At 48.3% G+C, this 18,683-nt stretch overlaps 1 protein-coding gene across 2 annotated transcripts in view; it reads right to left on the bottom strand.

Moving 5' to 3' along the window:
* The window catches only part of GTF2H1 (general transcription factor IIH subunit 1), a 1,239,907-nt gene that overhangs the window by 336,186 nt on the left and 885,038 nt on the right, over positions 1 to 18,683 (bottom strand). The window lies entirely within an intron of this gene.

Below are 18,683 nucleotides of genomic sequence, written 5' to 3'. Positions count from 1 at the left end.
TGGATAGCGATCTAATTGAGCTTCTGATTAGAAAAAAACAAACTTCTAGGGCGGCCGGGCCCGCTGTTATCGCCAAAAATATCACGAAAGAGGACCCTGCCGTTTTGCCCAATATTCTTTGTATTTTGTTTGGCGATGTCCTTAGAAGCAAGTCGATCTCCGACTCCTGGTAGAAGGCCACTATTGTCCCAATTTATAAGAAGGGTTGTAGGCTAGCTCCTACACATTACCGGCCTATCACCATTCTTGATTCCAGTAGTAAGATCTTTGCTTCCATTGTCTTAAAAGCTCTCAATGAATGGATTGAAGTCACTAATCGTTTTGACCTATACCAGTCTGGGTTTCGTAAGGGTATTGGGACTTCAGCCAACAGGTTTATTCTATCCATGCTGGTTAATCAAAGTAGACGGGAGAATAAACCTTTGCATGCATGTTTTGTCGACTTGATTGCAGCTTTCGATAGAGGGATTCTCTGGAAGAAACGAATGGGCTGTGACGTTCCATATGGTCTTCTGGATATACTAATGAACCATCATATAGGTTCAACGATCCAGGTGTGTCTGAATGCTGAGGAGGGAATGTTGGAGCCGGTTCAAACCCAACGTGGTGTGAGACAAGGCCGAGTCCTGGCTCTGACACTCTAACTTGTACCTCACAGATCTTGGGGTGTGGTTGAATGGGCAGGGGGCGTTTTCACTTGGGATGAGTATTTAGGCCTTTTTGTACCTTCTTTATGCTAATGGCTTAGTCATCCTTGACCAGACTCCCATCAGCCTACAGCACTCTTTGGATAAACTATCCTTGTTTATAGATGTTCATGGCTTTCAGATTAACACTCTAAAAACAAAGGTAATGGTGTGTGGAGAGAAGCAGAACAAATGGTCCTCTTTCCAGTGGAAGGTAAAGAAGGTGGCCTTCGGTAGAGTGGATTACGACTTGTATTTGGGCTTTCCTACCTATGGTGGTAATTCTAAAACCTTGCATCTAGACCTTTTGAAGAGGAAGGTTTTTCGGCCCAGTTGAGAGGCATTATTTGTAAGCTTAGTAAATTCTCTCTGCTGCCGGCTATTACTTATAGGGCAAAAATCTTGCCGGCTTTGCTTTATATTTATTTATATGCGTACGCTGACCATCCAAATTGGAACATCCTGGAGGGCTTGATTTGGAGAAATGCTCTTGGTATCCCTAAGGGTGTTCCTGTAGCAGTTACTGGGCACGGGTTGGGCCTCCTCTATTGTGGAGTATTTTATCCACGCCACTGCGCCACACTGCACCCCTTTGCCAATGGGGAAAGGAAATTGCCAAGAATGGAGGCAATAACCCTGGTGCGCACTAATTCTGCAAAATTGTGCAGAGTTCATAACCCACCAAAGGAGCTGCACGCCCTGCCACATACACCTGCAAAGTGGTGTAAAAGGAGGAATCACTGCTGACATCTGTCACTGGAAACAAGCCCACAGAATGGCCAAAATCCGAAAATGCCCCTAAACACAGTTTCCTAATCAGTGGCAATCTTCAAAGTGACGTTTTGGCGTTAAATTCAGTTATTTTCCCCAGTGAATTATTGAAAGCAAAGTGTGTTGGAATCATGGATCATCCAGGCAGTCAGAGGAATCCAGGCATCACAGCCTGACAGCTACCTAAAGAAATTGGCTGTAAAACTCATCTTAAATGTATTTTCTTTGTCCTGAAAAATTGCTAAATCCACTATTTCAAGCATGTTGGTGAAGGGATAATTCTTTTAAAAAGTTTAAATCCTTCATATGCTGTGCTTATATTTTATATTTGAAATGAAAATATTTAATATCCAAGAGCCCAGTCTGGGGCCAATCCACATGTGAATTCTGATCTGACAGTGTCTGGCCTGGGAAAACTGACATTTCCGTTTGACACTCCCTTGAGATCAGGAAGGCTGATGGCTGTTAATGGTTCACGCATAATCCCAGCAAGCCAATCAATGGGGCTGCATTAGACGAACAAATTACTTTCTTACCTGGTAACGTTCTTTCGATGGGATGGTCCGACGACGTATTCCATATCTATGACAGGTAATCACCACAGCTGTGCTGCTTCAGAAACTTTTTTCGGCGTCTGCGTCGATGCGCCGTCGTCGAGGACCTCCTCCAACGTCCGACGGCATCCGATGTGATAAGTAGGACGCACGACGCCTGTAGCCTCAGTTGTAGTTTTTTCCCCCAAGAACGTGTGACATTAGTCTACTGCCAGTCAGACACAAAGCCTTGCGGAACGTAAGGCTGCAATCGCAAAAGAAATTCTGCAGTGGGGAAGGTAGGGAGGGAGCGATATGGAATACGTCGTCAGGCCATCCCATCGAAAGAACGTTACCAGGTAAGAAAGTAACTTGTTCTTCGAGGGGATTGGGTCCTCCGACGTATTCCATATCTATGACAGACTCCCAAAGCAGTACCAGAGCAAGGAGGGAAAGAATTTAGAATCAAAATTTAGAATTGCCAATCAAATAGCAGAGCAAAGGAAAGGACCGCCTTGCCAAAGGCCAGATCCTGTCCTCGGATGGAATCGAGGGAATAGTGACGCACAAATGTATGTACTGAAGCCCAGGTGGCTGCATCACAGATGTTGCGAATAGGAACACCCCTCTGCAGGGCAGTAGATGCAGCCATACCCCTGGTAGAATGGGCCCGCAAGCCAGCCGGTGGGTCTTTAACCGCCAAGCGGCAACACTCCGAGATGGCCAAAATAATCCAGCGAGACAAAGTCTGTTTCGTCACAGCTTTTCCCAAACGCTTTCGAGGGTAACCAATAAAGAGTTGATCGTCCACTCGGACCCAGGACATGCGTGAAACATAAAAGCTTAAAGCTCTCCTAGGATCAAGCCTATGGAGCCTCTCCTCTTCATTACCAGGATGTGGAGGAGGATAGAACGCCGGAAGAACAACCTTCTGGCTCAAATGAAATTCCGAAACCACCTTCGGAAGAAAAGAAGGACGAACTCTAAGGACAACCCTGTCCTTGTGAAATTCAGTGAAGGGTGGCTTAACTGAAAGTGTCTATAACTCACTCACTCTGCGAGCGGAAGTAACCGCAACTAAAAACACAGTTTTCAGAGTTAACAGCCTCAAAGGGCAAGAATGTAAAGGCTCAAACGGAGCACCCATAAGAAACTTAAGAACAAGGTTTAAATCCCAACCGGGCACCAGGAAAGGTGACGGAGGGAACACATTAGTGAGCCCTTTCAGAAACTGTGAAATTAAAGGGATTTTAAAGTAGGAACACTCTTCAGACGAGCGCTTAAAGATGGACAGCGCCGCCAGGTAACCTTTAATGGTACCCACTTGCAAGCCCCTGTGGGCCAAAGAAAGTAAAAAGGATAGAACCATGGGGATGTCACATGCAAAGGGATCCACATTCTGAACTCTGCACCAGTCGCAGAACTTACGCCAACGGCACAGATACTTTGTTGCTGGCCGTCGGGCCGAGAGCAACACCTCCATCACGTCTTCAGGGAAGTCCCAATCCTTATACCTCAATTTTTCAGAAGCCAAGCGTGAAGGTTGAGGGATCTGACCTCTGGATGGAGAACCTGACCCCCCCCCCCTCCTGTGAGAGCAGATCGTCTCGGTAGGCAAGATGACGTGGAGGACAGATGGACAAGTCGAGAAGGTCCGGGTACCACGTCCTCCGAGCCCACGCCTGAGCAATGAGGATCATCCGGGAACCGAACTTCCGTAACCTCCGCAGCACTTGCGGGAAGACGGGGACTGGAGGAAACGCGTACAGCAGTGGGAATGACCACTCCACCACGAACGCGTCTCCTAAGTCTCCTTTTGGAGGAAATTCCCGCGAGCAGAACCTCTCGCACTTCCGGTTGACGCTGGAGGCGAAGAGATCCACTTGAGGGGTCCCCCAAGGGGCGAAGATCTCCAGGAGAATCTCCTGAGCCAAATCCCACTCGTGAGAGATCGTGCTCTGCCTGCTCAGAGCATCCGCCGTCACGTTTTCGTCTCCGGCCAGATTAACTGGCGAGATCGAAACTTCCTGCTGGATGGCCCACAACTCGAGCTGCATCGCCTCCCTGCACAGAGGAAGTGACCCTGCCCCCCCCTTTTTGTTGAAGTAGTGCATGGCCACTGTGTTGTCCGTCAGGATCAGGACATTCTTTCCTCGCACAGTCGGCAGAAAAGCCTTCAGGGCTAGCCCGACGGCCCTAAGCTCCAACAGATTGATATGGAGTCTGGACTCCGATGGAGACCAACGACCGCTGACTGTCAGCTCGTTGGCATGAGCTCCCCATCCCGTGAGGGATGCATCCATCACGATCGTCACCTCCGGCCAGGAAAGGTAAAACGGAGCCCCCTTCATCAAGTTGCCTTCGACGGCCCACCACAGAAGGTCCTGGGTGACCGAGAGTGGCACCTGAAAAGGGACCGACATCCTGCCGGAGGACTGCGACCATTGCATCTTGAGTGCCTCCTGCAAAGATCTCATCCGCAGGCGAGCCTCTGGCACCAGAAGAATGCAGGATGCCGTGAGGCCGAGCAACCTCAAGAACTCGAACGCTGGGAGCGTCTGGGCATGCTGAAACTTGTGTACCATCTGCTGATTGTGAAGAGCCCTCACCTGGGGAGGAAAACACTGCCCCAGGGAAGTGTCGAGCACTGCTCCGATGTACTGGAGCCGCTGTGGTGGCGTCAGATGGGACTTCTTTAAATTGAGGGAGAAGCCCAGCCTGTGAAGGGAGTGGCAGGTGACGGACAGAGGATCAAGGACTTGCTCGGGAGAGCTCCCCCTGATCAACCAATCGTCCAGGTAGGGGTAGACGTGAATCCCCCCTTGCCTGGGATGCGCTGCCAACACCACCATGAGCTTGGTGAAAACCCTCGGGCGGAGGTCAATCCGAACGGCAGGACCCGAAACTGAAAGTTCGAGTTGTCAACCACAAACCTCAGGTGGTACTTGTGCTTGGGATGGATCGGCACATGGAAGTAAGCATCCTTGAGGTCGAGAGACACCAACCAGTCCTGAAGCTGAAGGGCCTGGAGGACATGAGAGAGAGTAACCATCTTGAACTTGTCCTTCCCGAGGAGTTTGTTCAAACCGCGCAAGTCCATGATGGGTCTCAATCCCCAGTCTTTCTTCGAAATCAAAAAATAAGGGGAATACCATCCCTTGTTCCTCTCCGCTACAGGCAACAGTTCTATGGCGCCTTTCTCCAGCAGGGCTTGAATTTCCTGCGCAAGGAGCGGATCCGGACTCTTCAAAGAGAGGTTCCCTGGTGGATTGTCGTGAGGCCTCTGCCAAAAAGGAAGACAGTAGCCGTGGGTTATGATCTCCAGAACCCACACATCTGAAGTAATGGCATGCCATTCTACAAGATGCTGCGCCAGCCTTCCCCCCAACCGGCGAACCATGGGACATGGCCTCATGACTGAGTGGTAGCGGCTGCTGCGTTACCTGAGGGCAAAGAGGCAACTGCTTGAGCGGCCTTTGCACCACGTGTACCCTGTCGTCCACCTCTGGTACCCCTGCGTTGGCCTCTTTGACTGCTAGCTCCTCTCGCTTTACTGAAGGACGAGTAATAGCGAAAGGAACCACCCCTCCATTGCTGTCCCCTAGGACGAAAGGCGGAGGTTGGCGAACTGCAGCGCCCAACGACTTTGCTGCAGCTTTGGAGGTCTGCAACCTCTCAAGGCTCTCGTCAGCCTTGCTGCCAAAAAGGTGTTCCCCGTCAAAGGGCATGTTGAGGAGCCGGGACTGCACATCAGGAGCAAACCCCGACTTCCGCGACCACGCAAACCTGCGTATCACGGTGTTCGCCGCCATGGACATGCTGACGCATTCAGCCATTTCCAAACCCGACTGAACGGACTCACACATGGCATCCTTACCATCCTGGACCATAGCAAGGAAACCATCCCGTTCGTCCGCTTCGGGAATATGTTCAGCCGCTAACGCAACATAGTTCCACAGAGTGTGGGTGAAACGAGACAAGGCACATATGGAGTTGGCCGCCTGAAGCGCCATACCACCCGAAGAAAACACTTTCTTCGCCGAGCCATCAAAACGTTTGTCGTCCCCATCAAGAGGGATAGTAGGGTACGACGCCTGCTTTGCGCCGCTTGCACCACCAAACTCTCCGGAGTGGGGTGCCTGGTCAAGTAGCAGGGGTCGCTACTGGCTGGACGGTATTTTCGCGACAAGGACCTGCCCACCGCCGGGAGACTCTACGGAGCAGTCCAAGCCACCGCCACCCTTCTCTGTAGAGCCATATGAAACGGCAGTACCGGGTCAGTTCGGGGACCAACATCAAGGATGTCCGTGAGATCATCCTGCACAAACTCCCCTGGGGGAGCAGACCATCCCAAGTACTCGGAGACCCTAGCCATAAGGCGCCGGTACGAGGAATCGGCATGAGAGCCAGGTTCAGGCCTACAAAACTCCACCTCCGGGGAGGTGTCCAGTCCACTGGCATCATGCAGTGACTGCCTCAAATCGTCAAATTGGCTATGGCCCGAGACCATCTCATCTGGAACCTGACTAGGAACCAGGCCATCAGAATCCTCATCCACCTCCAAAATATATTCCAGGTGGTGAAAAGAAGGCACCCGAGAGTGCTTGCTCTTAACCAGAGCCTTTCTAGGGGGTTCCCCCGTGCCACGGGGTACCTCCGACACCCCGGCCTCGAAAGGCATCAAGGGCGTCGAGTGAATCGGCGCCGGCGTCAAGAGAACAGGCATCGCCGCCGTGAGGATCGGCGTCGAGTAAATCGCCGTTGACGTCAGATGCTGCGCCGTCATCATCGACGGCGTCGACACAGTCCTCGAGGACCGGGACCTGGAACGGGTACGTCGAGAACGAGTCCCCTTGTCCGAACGGGACCTCTCCCGTGACTCGTGCAGACCACTCCTGCGAGCAGTGTCTCTCGACCTCTCACAGCCGACCCCACTCGGGGGCGCGGACGGTTTAGTACCCTGCGACTCGAGAATCGCCAGCATTTTCTTCCCAAAGGAAGCCCATTCCTCCGGCGTCGCACGGCTGGTGGGGTAAGCGGCGTGCCGGGTAGAGTCCTCAGAAGAGGACCTGGAAGACGACCGCTGTCGGTGCTTCCGAGAATGCCGCGAAGAGGCCGAGGAGTGGCGAGACCGAGTCCTAGAAGGAGACCCACGAGACTTCCGACGACGACGCAGAGAGTCACCTCTCGAATCATCCGTCGAAAGCCCCGCAGACTTTGACTTCCGGGGCTTGGACACCCGACCTACCAACAACAACTTCTTACGTTCCCGTAAGGCTTTGGACATGAGCGACTGGCAGTCGATACAGTCATCCGTGTCGTGGGCCTCCCCGAGGCACCAGAGGCAGGCGTCATGCGAGTCCGTCACCGACATCTTGGACCCACACTCCCCGCACTTCTTGAAGCCCGGACGCGGGGTCGAAGACATCTTCTTACGAAGGATTTTCTCACAAAAATGAACAGGTTCGAAGAACCGGGAAGAACAGAACTCTAAAGAGTCGAGGCGTAAGCGAGATTCACGAAGCAACACGTTCGCGGAAAAAACGGATCTGAGGCTACGGGCGTCATGCGTCCTACTCATCACATCGGATGACGTAGGAGGAGGTCCTCGACGACGGCCCATCGACGTCATCGACGCAGGACGCAGACGCCGAAAAAAGTTTCTGAAGCAGCACAGCTGTGGTGATTACCTGTCAGATATGGAATACGTCGGAGGACCCAATCCCCTCGAAATCCATCTGCTGGCTGACCAAAGAACAAAAGACCTGCTGAGAATTGGCCTCTGCAAGGAGGAGCAGGATGTGGGGGAGGTTTCTCAGTGAATTTCAAAGAACTGGCCATCTGCTCACTTTGGAAGTAACAAAAAAAACCTGGAATGGATTTTGAATGGAAATTACTTGTTTTGGCCTCAGAACCTTATGACATTTAACATGACAGCCAAAATAAGTAGACAAGTGAAAAATACAAACTTATAAATCTGAACTCATGCTAGACAGTTGAAGATGTGGTAGGAGTTCTTACTACATAAGGAACCAAAGATACACTAAAACACTGATTGTGGCAAAACTATTAATGTTGCAAGCTTAAAATTGTTTGTACACAAACCACTGATCAGAGCCCAGAGGTGTATCGAATTAGAAATGATTAATCCAAAGTGTTATGGGTAAAATTGATAAAAATCCATAGAATGACCAATACAGCTCTCACAAAGATGGAAATTGAATGTAAATGTAGACAATCAAATGTGAAAAATGTGTCTTATTTTATGAGGGTAAATTATGGTAGAAATGTACAATTGTGCAAAAGTAGGCTTTGGAAAAAAATCCAGGTGGGAGTTCCTAAATCCTGTCATAAGATGACAGCTCTGTTTAGGCTGCCAACCAAAACCAAGCGCACGCCTGTAGCCACTCACAGACATGGGGGTGTGTTTTGAAGTTCTGCCCACGCCATAAAATTTGGAATGGATAAATATAGGAAGGGCACTACACAAGAACACTGCTTCCAGAACACACTGCTTCCAGAACCCATCCAGATGTCCGCGCAGCACCTTATTGCAGAACTTTTCAACTTGTAGCTGACACCAGAATTCTTTGAAAGATCCAGATTTCTTTGCAGAATCCAGATTCTAGCATTGTAAAATTATTGCTAGCCTGAACGCATTGCAAAAATCGCAAACTTGAAGGGGCTTCATTTTAAATTCAGCTTGGCTGGCTACCATTAGGCTTGCCCACGGAAAACTTGCATCCAGCTTTCTACCGTGTCCAGTAACCAGAAGAGGCCCTTCCAAATCCAGTCCGAGGTGCAGTCCAAACTTGACCAGAACTGTGCCGCTGATCCAAATCCCTCCAGATGTCCCCGTTTGCCGGTAGACCTGCCCAATCCAATGACCAGAACTGACGGTCCAATTTAATTACAAAGGACTAAGTATGAATAGGAAGAACAGTGACGCATAATATATCTGCATTGTATGATCCCAATCTTAAATCCACCCCATCTTTAATTCAGAACCATAGTATTGTTAGAACTAGCCTTGCACTGACTTTTCTCTCATCTGTGTTACTAAACCATAACTCCTTATTGATTTGATTAAGAAAGTAATTCCCAAAACAAACGGAAACTAGAGTATCACGCATGAAGAGTTATGATCGGCCGTGAATAACCGATTCCTGTGTGGCATTCTCTTTTTCGTAGTCCTTAATATAGTATAAGAAAACCTATCTGTCATTTTTAAACCCGAATTTCTGTTTTCCATTTTCACGCCTATTTTGCAAAAAAGCCTCTCACGAAAACCTCTATAACTCCTTCAGTTTTAAAGATAGAAACGAAATTTACCGCTCAATGATACCTATATCCTCAACTAAAAACCGCATTGCAGAACAGTGCATTTGACCAGTTTTTTCGGCAATATCGCATAAGTAAAAGTTTGCCGCGAATTTGCAAAGTTCAAAAATTTACACGTCCTTGTACCATTTCAAAGTGCTTTTTCCATCCCATCCTGATCTGAAGTATGTATTGTTGATATTATCGCTCATGTATGTTAGGAACTGATTAGTGTTGCTTTCTGTAGAACTTGTCTCCATTTAAGCATTTTGCCCCTTTTGCAGTATTTCACAAAGCCATTTTTCACCTGCATTTCAAAGTGTTATTTGCCAAATAAGGTTTTCTCTCTTGTTTAGGAGGGAGGATTGCCTATAACTCTAGACATTGTATTTCATTCCTAAAAACCTGCTGACTAATCACATTTGTGTAGTATTGCTAATTTGTATTTAAACAAGACTTTGCAGGGGGAACATTAACCTAAACGCTATCTGTGTGCAAAACAAACTGTTCTTTTTCCCTGTGTTTTCTATCTTGCCTCCTTATAAGTGAATGCAATTGCTTGGCTTATTTCTGAATTGTATTGTCACCCTCTGGGTGATTGCTGCCCCATATATATATCTATAGTAAACGTATGCGTGATTTGAATAAATAATTAACTAAATATTTACCCTTACAAACTAGCCTGATTCCTGGTTCAGTGTGACCGGGGGGTGGGGGGCGTCTCAGGAGAAGGGTGTGTGTGATATGAGTGGTATATCGTTCAGAATATTGAACTTCTAGATAAAAATAAATAAGGGTTTCATTTGTGCACTACATGCTGGGCGAGACATGGGGGTGCGCCAGATTGAAATCACTTACACTATGAAGGCGGCTGTGAATTGGAAATGACTGAGTTTTCTTTGTAAACTTAAATGCCTGCAAGCTAATTCTTTGTTTAGCAAGCTTACCTTGATATACAAGAGTGGGGCGCTAACAACTCCTGGGTAGGGGACATTCATGGCAAGCTATGGAAGATTGAACGCTCAATCAATCTTTTAATCACTGTTCCAGCCAAGGTAAAGTGCAGTAGAAGATAGACTGGATTACAACATTACAGACTGTCCAGTTACTTGTTATTCCATGTCACAATCTCCCTTTGTTCCTGAACCTTATGTTCACAGGTTCCCTTCTCCAGCGCGGAGAGCGCAAGTTTCTGCGGCTCCATTTAAACCTATATCCTACTTTTAATTTTGGGAGCCAGAATGGGGGTGGCCATGGTGGACAGGAGATGCAGACTTTGCAATGCTGCCAGAGAGATTGAGATTTTATGCCATTTCCTATTGATCATTGAGATCACATCTGTTCTCGCTTGCATCCGATTTGAGGTTATTTGACCTGGGTGCATTTTGGTTGCAGATCTTCTTGAGAAGACGGATTTCTTTGAGCTTAGCAGTGTTAAATTGTATAGATGAAATTCTTCTGCTGTTTTAACATTTCAATTGGGATGGGCGACATGTGGATGTTGTTTAATGTGTTATTGTTTTTGCTTTTTACCTATATTTATTCTAATGTAATTTGTGCTATTTATGATCACGTTGAGGTTTGTATTCTATTTTTGTGGAAGGTTTAAATTAAGAAAACCATGTATACAAATAAAGACATGAGTCTGCCTCAGAACAAAAGTGTTCCCACAGGTCACTGGATAAGCATAACTAAGCAATTGCAATAGCAGGGATAGTTTAGCTCATTAAATGGATAATTAGTACATACCTGTTCCCCAGGTTTGGTTGGTGGGGGAGGGATCTGGGTGGGTGGGGAGAGAGGAATGTTGGGAGTACTTCAATTATTGACAAGTGTCATGAAAGTGCATCAACGGTGGGGAAGCTAAGAAGAACTGGGATTACTAGAAAACAATATTGTTTTTCCTGGTTTGAGCATGCTCGATTACTTTGTACAGCTTGAAGTAGTTGATGTAACTCCTTGTAAAAACTTAATAAAAAACAAGGATAAAAAAGAAACAAATGCCCCCCAAAAATATCTACAACTCTCCCAACCTTTCCTCTGGCTCTCACTTAGCATCTGAGGCCTGGGGGCCCCAACCAAGTCTCCTGTCTAGCAGGAACAGAAGAGGAACGCCAGCCGAACAAGTAGCAGTGAGGAGAGCAATGGAGTGCTGCACCAAGACAGCCGGCTGCCAGAGGAAGCCTCTGTGGGACTAAACCACCGGACCATCTCAGTCAGCCGATGGAACACACCAGGTCAGAATGGACTGTTTCAGGAGGCTGGGAGAGGATCGTAGTACTTGCAACAGCACAGAGGACGCAGACATTGAGGCACATGCCTCTACTCTCCAGTTCTCACAGTCAAAACCCAGGCACTCTCACACGGCTAAACCGACCCCACCCACATGACGCCACAGACTGCTACCCACCCACCAATAGAAACCCTTATCTGGGGAGCCAGATGGAGGGGCAGACATGAGGAACCCGCGGCCATGGAGAAGGAAGGGGGGGTGGAGGGGGGAAGAGCCACAAAAAGGCAGTAAAGGACGTCAAGGCGGCAAAAGAGGGCAGGACCTGGAGCTCCTGTCCAATACAAAAAGGAAGAGATGCAGTTAGGAGGGAAGGGGAGGGACAACTAATGAGAGATGGAAGGGGACTATAAAGTAGGAGGAGGGCCACAAGTGTGATGTGGAGTTACTCGGATTGTTTGTAGAACTGGGCGACAGGTGCAGAGACTGAGGAAGGAGGATATTTGTGGCTGCAATTTGCTGATGCCGCAACTCATACCTGAAACCATCCGTCCGTTCCTACAGCCTTGCTTCAGAAATATAAAGTAGGGGTAGACCCCTCACACTTTGTGAACATTGAAAGAGTTGCCAGAAACACCCATTGCTGCTCCGCCCCTCCTCCTCGAGCAGTGGGGACAGTACATTGCTGCCCTCAAGGAGGGTGAAATACAAAGTGTCTATCAAGCGGCCAACCTTTCCGGCGATACAAGAAGAACGGTACTGGAAAGGCTGGGGTATGATTAAGAAACATACAGAATGACTGTTCGGGATACACTGAGTAGGTGGATGTTTTATTAAGTGCAGGTCGAACCCCACGCCAGTTCTATAAATTGAAGGACCTTGCGGGCGGGAAAATGGTTGCAAACCCCCACCACCATAATACAGATACCCTGGATAATATTGTACTGGAGCTATTAAATGAAGTCTTAACCGCCCCAATACAGAGCTGGGTTAAACAAAATCAGCCAAATCTGGCTGAGGCAGTTAATATAGCAGCAGCATACCAAAAAGCAGAGGTGGACGTCTATATTCCCAACCAGGTCAATTAACCCCCTTGGGGCCAACAGCTCCTCCGATCCTTCAGGGGGCTACACCAAGGCAACACACCTCACCTCTGAAAAAAGTAGACGGGGATCTACACCAACCAAAACCTGGAGAGAATGGTGGACTGGGGCTTTGTGGTCCTACCAGCCCTTTCCCAAAGCAATCCTAGTACTGAAATTGCAGGGAACTGGGTCGTATAGCCAGGATGCGTCCCTAAACAATAAAAAGAGAACCCATGTTGATCGGGGCTTATGAAGCTATGTCCGAAAAAGAATTTAATTAGATAATCGAGGACAGTCCAACCGAGCAGTACCCTTATGTATGAGAGGTCAAATCGGTCGAACAACCACCTGGGCTATGGTTGAGTCCGGAACTCTAAAGACTGCAGTATGTGAGCATTTGGTAAGCTAAGAGAGCAGGGGAAATACAAAAAGGTATGCATAACTACATACATGGGATGTCAAGCCCTATACCCAGAAAGATCTCTGTAAAAATATTCCGGCAGACCTTTCACTTAACCCAGCTGTTTTTCCTTCCCTGCCCGAGCCCCTGGCATTAAGGTCAGATGCCCAGGATGTAGAACATTGAATCCCAGATTCCTGCTTACCAAGCTCTTGTTCCACTTGGCTGAGGTGCCTGGAACCCCAAAGAGTTCCTTTGGCCGAAAAGAAAAACAGCACTGCAAACAGTTGTGGAATAGCCAGGTCATGTTACCCTTCACTGCAGACTTGACGAACAGTGCGCTCGCTTCTGGGTGGTCCACAAGCTAAACCCAACCCTTCGGCATGCGATGGATTCAGCCCGAAAACTCAACACCCCTGAAGAAGATGGTGCATACTTTCTGTACCAAGATAGAGCCTACTACCAGGTGTGCCCAGAACAAGGTAAGGAACACTGACCTGTTGGCACCGAAAGGATTCTGCAGGACCGTATTCGACGCAGCCCATGTCCAAATAGGAGAAGTACATCAAGGGAAAGACAAAACCTTACAGAAGATAATTGAGCATGTCTATTGGTCTGGGATCTATTGAGGAAGCGTCACGGTACTGCCAACGATACCCGGAGTGCCAAATGAAGAACAAAGCAAATACCCCCGGATAGCCCCTTTGCATCCAATGCCTCCGATTAAAGAGCAATTCCAGCTCAATTAAATGGATATGTTCGGACCCATGGTTCGCAGCAGAGGACATAAATACCTGCTTGTGATTGTTGACTATGCCACAAGGCGTTTCCGGTAAGGGAGCTATCCACTTAACAAGTCTGACACGTCCTCATTACTTTCATGGCAAGGGTGGGTATTGCGAATGAAATCGCCACCAGTCTAGGGCCAAATTTCACATCCAAACCGATACAAAAAAGGTGTTCGGTGTTACATATCCGCCATCTCCATAATGCAGTATACCGCCCACAGACTGATGGACTAGTGGTGTGATATAACCAAACCATCAAAGAAATGTTAAAAACTATGCAGCCGGGAGACTGAAACTGGAACAGATTAATGCCTTCTCTTGATGAACCTCCGGAACACTCTGCAGTCCTCCAAGAGATTTGCACCCTTCGAACTCCTGTTTGGTAGGAACCCTGATCCCTCTTTGACTTTCTAAAAGCGGAATGGGAACAACCCGCCCAAGAGATATTCCAATATGCCCCAACACCTACAGACGACTTGTGGAAACTACAGTCATAGCCCAAATTAACCTACAAAAATCCCCACAAATGCAGGAACGCTATTACAAGGGCACCCGAATAAGGACTTTTGCTCCTGGTGACAAGAGGATGGCTCTCTTGCCCACCTCTGATAAGCTGGTAGCTACCTGGAGAGGTCCCATCACTTAGAGGGTAAAACAGGAAGACATAAGATCCACGGTACAGACAGAGGAGTGCGAGGTGGAGAAGTAGATAGAGTTTTAGTAGCCATTTTATGAAATAAGGGTGAGAAAAATTACCCACTTTCCTTAACTTAACGAGGATTTCCCTGCCTGTCAAACTAAGACTAAAAGAAAAACACTATCAAAACCTTTCTGTCCTCCTCACTTACACATACATCAAAATAATACAGGTTATCATATGGCTTTTCAAACTCAACAAAATTTTTATATTCAAACAAACTTTGTAAACACATATTTGTAACCTGGATCAGATTCCCTTCGCCAGGATTAATGTAGCATTTTACAGACCAAAGTTCCAATCAAGAAAGTACTGTTCAATCTTTAAGTTCTGTTCCAATTGCAATATGAAGTTCTCTTCACTTCATAGGTTTTTCAATTGACACTTTGATTTGCTTAAACACGATTTATCCCTCTTCAAAATGTGATTGTTCACGGTTTCCACAAGCTTCTGCTTAGTAAACCAAAAAGTTGTCTTCACACTTAGTCAGCTTTCAATATAACCATCCTCTTTAAAGAACAAACACTTTTACATTTCTTCATAAACAACAAGGTTTTGTCGGGATGGTTTTTAACCACAGTTAAAATCATAACACTTTACTGTCCTTGCCACTTCCTTTCCACCACAACCTCTCTCCTCAATGCAGTACTTCAATGTCTTCTTCCTAGTCCACTAACCTGCCAAGACTAAACTAGTAATACCTTTCCAGGTACACTCGCCTGCCAGGACAAAAACTCCTACCACTACTAAAAGTACTTTATGGAGAGGTTTGCTTAAAAACTTTAGGAAAGTCTTTGTTCAAGTTTCTCTCTTTAGAAAAAATAGTTTTCCTCTTATTTATTGTTGCCCTTAGGCAATGCTGGTATCTTGTTCAAATATTGCCCCCTCTTTACTTTTGCAATAGTGGTTACAATATTTCTTCATTTGGTCTCCCTCAACATAAGCGTTATTCCAAAATGGCTTTGATTCATTAGTTCGGTATTCAAAGGGTTTATTTCTAGCCCGCAGTCTAGGACGGGGTTATAGAGCCCCATGGGGTTACCTAGCATAGGAAAACCTACCAGTCTTTCCCCGTGATTTTGTTCGACCCGCTGCTGCTTCAGCTTCCTCTCTTGGAAATTGAGCGTCTGACAGCTCCGGTCACACCTCGCACCTTCTGTACAGGGAAGTCTGGTTCACTCCTTACATACTCCGGTGCACGCCAGCCACCAGAGCCAGTACAGAATTAGGAGAGCTCTTCTCTCCCACGCGACAGCCAGTATATGTACCGTTTCCCGCTGCACAATCTCTGCCCCTCCAATTTTCAATTCTAATGACTCTCTCAGCACTGCAATTCAAATATTCAAAAGTCACGCTCAGGTGTGGGTCCTTAGAACCACTACAATGCATACTACAAATCTGCTACTTTTCCTCATCTCAGTACTTAGAGCATTATGGGGCTTGAAGTCCCAAATGTTCTTGTTCCTTTTTTCATCAAATGCTTCAAGTTTAAAATGGGTCATTAAGACCGTGGGATCATCAAGGAAGTAAGAGGATTCTCCTGAACCAAGTCCCCTCCCACATGATCCTCCAGCAGAACACCACTCCCAGGGTCTGGATTAGGAAGGGTTTGCCTTTCCCTAGCCACATGAGAAGGTTTCCAGGTGAGGGTCTTTGGAATGATCACCTCTGGTTCATCCCAAGGCCTATCATGTAGACTTACTTAAAAAATGGCTTGTCCCCCTCACCCCTGCCCACCAAAGCCCTTTTATGTCCTGATGAAAGACCACTTGCACCGGGGATGCACCCGGAAAAAAAAGGAGGCCTCCTGGGAAGATTGGAACCTCAATCCCGAAATGGCCTCAGGACAAAAACAAGAGCTGAGCGTTCTCCTGCTGGACTTCGGAGACACCATCACAGCGAAACCCGGTTGGATATACCTAGTAGGCCACCCCACCAATACGTAACGGGGTGGACTGTGTGCGCTTAAGGGGCGTGGCTAAGGAACCATGGACTAGGTCGTGTTTCTATGCTGCGCCTGATGATCTGACAATTATCCTGCAAGAGCACTTGTGACATCTGTGGCTTTTGAGATCTAAACTTAATTGCTGCTGTGGGAACATGGGGTGCACACGCTGAGCATACTCTGATGCAGAACGGTGAAGCAGACCTGCAAATATCGTAAGAACTGCCCAGAAGAAAGCTCCGATACGAGGCACTTAAAATGGGGCCCGTGTAACAGAGGACAAAGGAATGGCTTGGAAATCGACGGGGCGCGGCCGGAGCGGACTACGGCAGCGGTTAGCTGTACACGCCTAATACGGCAGGAGGCTACAACCATGCATGCTGGCAAGAGACTGTGCACAGTGTAAGCCCCAGGAGGAGGAGATGGAAGATGGCGAATTGTGCCCCAGCACCGGGGTGGATATACTTATGGAGGCAGCCCCTTCTTGCGGGAATGCGTAGAGATTAGACGGGCGCCCAAAACGACACGGAGAGGAAATCGCAGCCTGTATGTGTGCGTGCGCCCATACAATCTCCAAGAAGCATCTGTCGCATGCCCTGAAACAGCGGTGCACAAGAGACAGCCCCCCCGGTGCAGCCGGGAACTGTACACGAATCTGTATCACTCAAGCAAAAAGGGATTTCCCTTTGCTACTGTCACGAGAAGTGTTTCGCCCACAAGAGGCTTTGAACAGCCACAGCCACTCCCCAGCTGACGCGAAGGAGATGGCAACAAAGTCTCCCTGGGCGACCACGATACAGGGGGCATACAAGTACACAGGAGCCCAGAGCGTAGCTGTACTGCTGGAGGAATAAGCGCTCCAGAGTATGATACATTGTCTGTCGCTCTGGCGCAGTGTGGCGGGTCAGCTGGAGCCTGCCACACAGACGAGGCTTGCGAGGAAAGCCCACAGCGATTGCTGAGCGCAACCTTCACCCACATATTGTGCATGACTGCAGACACGACAATACCGCAGGGCCCATACACAGGAAGGTGACTGCCCTGCGTGAGATACACCCCTTGTGATCCCAGTGCATAGGTGCTACGGAGAACTGGATAGCCCTGAATGTAGTGCCAAAGTGGGAGACAATACAACTATACTCGAGCCTCATGAGGGGTGTGAAGCTGAGAGGGAGCCCTAACATTGCCCGCTTGCTACTGGGGAGTACACAATTTAAAGAGGGCACCCCTACAAAGACGACCCAAACTAATGAATGCACATAACAGGCCACATTGAGCACGCAACGCAGCTGAAGCGGGGAAGCATACAGGAGGTAGTAATGGGCGCAACGCCACGCTGACAAAGGACGTTGAAAGACTGAGGAACGAACAGAGCGGGATCAGTGGGCGCACAAAGCCCAAGTAAGTCTACAGACAGGTGATGTGGACACTCCACCCATGATGGAATTATCCACTGCAGTGAATAAGAACATATTAAGTTATGGCATCTGGGGGCCCCAGACAATTGCTAAGAGGGAGCTGGAGGCTAGCCTGCAAACTGATGCTGCATTTAGCACCACAGGACTTTGTGAAGTAGACAACCCAGCCCAGCCCAGCGGACAGCGAGAGTAATGGCGCTCAAAAATGGCAAAGTCAAAGGAAAGCAGCCTACGATGGACATTTTCACCAAAACACTACAATCCCCGAGCATGCCTACACAGGCTAAAGATGACATGCAGGGGGCATCGGAACGATGGTCTGATCCCGAGTGCCATAACAGAGCTGAAATCCTCATGGGGGAATCAAGATTGATACAGCCATAGTGGAACTCAAGGCAGCGCTGGAACTCAATTGATGCGGTTGGTGTGGACGTAAACCTCTTACGACAGGATGTGAGCGCGCTGGCGGAACGCACGAGTGGCCTGGAAAGCGCAGTAAAAACAAATACAGGTCAGCACTGCTAACGCCAAGGAGGTCCACATATTGCAACAGGTGCAGAACTTGGAAAACCGGGCAGAAGAGGCAGAAGGGCGAGCAAGACGCAACATCCGCGTGGTGGGGCTACCTGAAGAGGAAGAGGGCTTGGACCCGACGAATTACGTGGAGAACATGCTGATCCAAGAAATAGGTGCCAGTGTGCTCACCCAAGGGTTTGCGGTTGAGAGGGCGCACAGGGCCCGGAGTAGGAAACCCCAACCAGGAGCTCCTCCCCGAGCAATTATGGGCAAAATATTGAACTGCAGGGACAG

This window comes from Ambystoma mexicanum, chromosome 11, assembly GCF_040938575.1.
Source record: "Ambystoma mexicanum isolate Mex_15411 chromosome 11, UKY_AmexF1_1, whole genome shotgun sequence".
Classification (NCBI taxonomy): Eukaryota; Metazoa; Chordata; class Amphibia; order Caudata; family Ambystomatidae; genus Ambystoma; species Ambystoma mexicanum.
This window is presented reverse-complemented; position numbering and strand designations above follow the sequence as displayed.